This window comes from Octopus bimaculoides, chromosome 28 (genome assembly GCF_001194135.2).
Source record: "Octopus bimaculoides isolate UCB-OBI-ISO-001 chromosome 28, ASM119413v2, whole genome shotgun sequence".
Classification (NCBI taxonomy): Eukaryota; Metazoa; Mollusca; class Cephalopoda; order Octopoda; family Octopodidae; genus Octopus; species Octopus bimaculoides.
In genome coordinates, this window is record NC_069008.1 from 7,226,911 (window position 1) to 7,232,082 (window position 5,172).

Sequence of the window (5,172 nt, forward strand, 5' to 3'; positions counted from 1 at the left end):
ATCTGCGTTTATTTACACTTAAAACCTTACAGAACCCTCAACTACTGTATTTGGCACCTTCCATTAGAAACTACTGCTCTAGAGTATACACTTTGACTACTCAGATATCTCTTGAGAATGAAAAGCTAATCCACTTTTCTCTTAATTTACTGGATAGAAGAATGGTAGAACCCTTGAACTTTTGCAGACTGGCGCAAAAAAAAAAAAAACGAGAAAGAAATCCACCGTTCATAGGTTATGTTCATATAGGTACAAGTTCTTGCAGCAGAATGGACTTCGCAAAAAGCATCCAGAAACCAACTGGTCGTGCAAAAACGGATGACATGTCTTTCGTCCAAAATTATCTCCACATGGCTGTCTGGATTACAAAATGACAAACCTCGAGTCTTTGAAGCGCAGAAAAAAGCGGCAAAATTAAACAATAAACAATAGTGACCACTTGACCACTTATGTTTTCAACAGTCATCAGTCAAACTTATCGTGTATTTGAAGCGCGTAATATTGGCACAAAAATTAACCACTTGGATATCTGCCAGATGCAATACTGGCCGTTCGAATTTCTTACATATGTCAAAACTGACTTAACCGCTCGTATTTCTTGTTTATAAAGTTTAACCACCTATTCCTCTTGAAATACCAAAACAGACCGATCGAGTTTTAATATAAAACCTGGCTGGTATTATTCTTGGACTTGAAAAATTTGACCACCTCTTTTCTTTTTCTTCAAATAAACATTACCTACATGAATTATTATTATTATTATTATTATTATTATTATCATTATCATCATCATCATCATCATCATCATCATCATCATCATTATTCAGTAGTTTTATTTTTACTACTTGCCTTGGATATGTGCACCTGTGGTTTGTTTTAGTGTTGTTATCTTTACTGTATTAAAAGTGCTTTACGTCGGATGTGTACGGTGCCTAGCAGTTACGTTTTGTGTATGTTATATATATTCGTAAATCCTGATGTTTTGGTTATGTATTCATCTGTATGTTTTTTTGTTTTATTATTATTATCTTACTTGACTCAGATTTGGTCTTATTCCTTGTAGACTTTATGCGGGTAGCGTATTACTATCTGTAACCATAGAATATCCACAAGCTTTTCAATATTTCAAGTGCTCAAAACCCTTCTGATAATCTTTTCTGTCTATAAAAGGCAAACTTTCTATAGAAGTTCTACAGGACACTCTATTCCAATGTTCTTCAAGCATTTTATCTCTATCATCACTCACAGTTCCTAATCACCAATCATTATAGGCACAACCTTTACAGTCTTCATATTCCAAACTTTAAGGGATTGTATTTTTTAAATTTTTCGTCTTCTTTCTTCACAATCCTGGAATCAAACAGACATGATGGATCAATCAGTAAGCAACTTTGCTTTTCCTTGTCAAGTATTTTTATGTCTGATTTATTATTCTTTATCTTCTAACCTGTTTAAATAGGAAAATCCCATAAATCGTGCATTTCTCCGACTCAAGCATTGTTTTAACACGATAATTAGACTATTACTTCCAGCTTCAAAGCACCACTGACAAAGCTTCTAGTGCAAAACTTTCACAACTTGATGATGCCTTTATTTCTTATATTCTCCTTGAATCAGATTGGAACATTCTACTACAACGTATGCCGTTACTTCATCAACCTCTACATTTTGCTGAAATCTCCCCGTACGCATATTTTCTCAAGTTGTTTGTTTTTAACACTTGATCTTGAGCTACTTTTTTTCAATTGCCCGTTTTTTTAACCAAGCCCACGTTTTTATTCCACTTACATCCTCACTGGCTTTCCAAAACTGAGCGCGCAAAAGCTTCCCTTCAATCTGTTTAACATGCTCTCTTTGAGTTTCATTCTTATTGTTTTCTCCTGTTCCACACTTGATCGCCTGTTCTTTATTCACTGCCTTTAGTAATTTCTGTGATGTTCTGTAAATATTCTAGTAGGCTTTTTCTTTCCATCTCTACACACTCTTCTACCCCGGTCTCTCTTCATGTATAACCTGCTAATATCAGCTTCTGGATGTCAGCATAGTCAATAGCTTTCTAGTTTTTCTGTCAAGTTTCTGTATGTCGCTTTTTGTCCAATCTACAATTCTAACTCTACATATGCTACCAGTACTGCGCTTGCATTTATTGCTTCAATAACATTTTTTTTATTCAACTTTAACAATAATATTTTTTCATTTTCCTTGTATGCTCCATACTTATAATTAATTTACTTTATCCCTTCATGTTTTATTTCATCTACCTCCAGTATCCCCAAATACTTATACCGCTGTCCTTTCTCAATTGCCTTCATTGTTTGCCCATTTGGTATTTCAATTCTATAGCTTCCTTCAAATCTTAGTTTCATTATCAATATAGCGCACTTTTCAATTCTAAATGCCATACCTACAACATTTGAGAAGATGTGAATAGTATGTACAAGACTTTAAGTTAGTTCTCATTTTTCGCATAAAGCCTTATATCATCTATAAAAAGGTGATGATTTATCTGACTATACTCTTTCCCCAAATCATAAGCTATTTTGGCTTCTCGTAATATCAAACTGAGTGGTGGCATGTCCTATACAAGTAGATAAGCTATCACCCTGAAAAATACTACGTCTGATGTTCACTTTCCCAAGTCTTTGTTTTCCTCCAATCAATTTAGTATTTCAATAACCATTTTCTCCATATTCTCTGCCACTCCAAACATGCACATTGTTTTTCTAATCTAACAGTGCGGTTTCATACCATATGCTTTTCTATAATCCAATCATGCTACATTCATTGCCGTCAATCTGCGTCTACAATTTCTGACTATTATTTTATTAGCTAATAACTGGCCTTCAGTTACCCTACTTTGTTTTCTGCATCTTTTCTGTTCTACTGGAAGTAAATTGTTATTTTCCAGATGATTATCTAACTTTTCCGCCAAGATGCTGCTCATAAGCTTCCACATAAGTGCTAACCATGTTATAGGTCGAAAATTTGATATTTTCAAGGGGTCGTTTAGACGTAACAACGTTCGTCTATTTGACATCAAGGTAGGGGTATGTCCTTGTTGCAGACATTCATCAAGTTGGGCAGCAGTTCTTTCATGCAGCTGTGTAAAATTCTTCAGCCAGGTCCTTTCCAAATTTGTTGCTTCTTTCTAACTTCAGTTTCAATGAATACAGACCAATTCTTTTCTACTCTAGGCGCAAGGGCCGAAATTTTGGGGGGAGGATCGATTAGATCGACCCCAATACGCAACTGGTACTTAATTTATCGACCCCGAAAGGATGAAAGGCAAAGTTGACCTCGGTGGAATTTGAACTCAGAACATAAAGACAGACGAAAGGCCTTCAGTAGAAAAGATTATTACCTCCGCCTTCGCTATGGCGGAGGTATTGTTTTCGGTCGTGTTTGTTTGTTTGTTTGTCCGAGGACAAGATATCTCAAGAACCTCTGGATGGATTTGGATGAAACTTTCAGGGATGTTTGACCTCGTGACTGGCACGAACTGATTAGATTTTGGGAATCCGGACAAGGATTCTGGATTATTTTTCCTGTTTTTTTTTTTTTTCTTACTTAACCTTTGAGAGCAGTCGGATTCATTTTTAGTATTCTCGTCTGTGAGAGCAGTCGAGTTTATTTCAGATATTCTCATTTTAAAAATCGTCTCTGGTTAATCGTTGAGATGGCGTTTGTGTTGCCTTAGTAGAGGTTTGCGCTCTCTAAGAGCTCTTATTATTATCATTATTATTGTTGTTGTTGTTGTTTTACTTCTCAGAGCGCTCGGTCTTGTTTACTCGGGTTGATTCTGTGGGAGCGGACAGCAGCCTTCTGTCAGAGGTCTCAAAGGGTCTCTTTCTGCACATTATAAGCTTTGATACTTGGTTGTTAATTATCGTGGAAGATATTCAACATCCAAGTACTAATCTCAAAATCCTAGCTGTTCCCAGCAGATTATTGTTATTATTATTATTTCCTTTTATCACAGGTTTTGTTGGAACACCTGGAGTCTTGAACGCGTAGCATCCTTGCTACCTGCAGCCCACTGTACCCTGCTATCCATCCTTTTCAGCTTATTATCATTATCATTATCATCATCATTATTATTATTATTATTATTATCATTAATGTCATCGTCGGACAAAATGCTTATTTGTATTTATTCCCGCTCTTTACATTCTATTTAAAATCCCATCCGAAGTCGACTTTTTTTTTTCCGGCCGGAGTCAATAAAATAAACTACCATCCAAGTATTGGGGTCGATGGTGTCCATTAGCCACCTCCTCCCAAAAAGTCCTTGACGTTGTGCCTAAATCAGTAAAAAATATTATTATTATTATTATTATTATTATTATTATTATTATTATTATTATTATTTAATAAATATATGATGGTATATAAAGCCATTGTTATTATTATCTCTATCTCTATTATTAATTGCTGTTAATTATTATTTGGGCAGTGGAGTCACAGACGCCATACAAAGATAACACAATGCTTTCGGTTATATTATGCGTCTTTTTCTCCTTCCTTTCATTTCTTCCGGGTCGATAAATTAATACCAATCAACAATTGGAGCCAATGTAATCTATACCACGAACGTATACGATTCTGTTGGTCTGTATATCCTGAGCATACTTAAAATGAAGTTCACTATCACAATGTCAGTTCGCTATGTCACAGCGTGCCGACTGCTACCATCTGTTGGACGACTTATTAAAATTGTAATCACTAACTTCTTTTTATAGTAAGGGCACATGGCCTAGTGGTTAGAGCAGTAGATTCGCGGTCGAGGGATCGCGGGTTCGAATCTCAGACCGGGCGAACTGTGGGCTTATGAGCGAAACACCTAAGCGATCATGGGGGGACAAACACAGGCACAGAAACATATATATATATATATAGGTTGAGGAGGGGTATTGGATTTAACCAAACCCAGGAGGATACAGGTAATACCGAGTAAGTGCTGTATACCGATTAGTTTGCCCCAGTCGTTATATGAACAGGATTGGGTATTATAAGTCGTGTATTAGCGTGTGTATATGTAAATATATAAAAACAAAAGGATAAAGAGAGCAAAGGTAAGGTTGAAGAATTTTATGGATAGAGTCTTACAGCTGTTTCTGGGAAGATCCAGTACTTCCCTTCATCGGAGACAGAAAAAATAAAGTAATCTATTAT

General features: G+C 35.9%; 1 protein-coding gene across 2 annotated transcripts in view; it reads left to right on the forward strand.

Moving 5' to 3' along the window:
• Nucleotides 1-5,172, forward strand: part of LOC106878039 (G-protein coupled receptor 52) — a 37,885-nt gene that overhangs the window by 8,245 nt on the left and 24,468 nt on the right. The window lies entirely within an intron of this gene.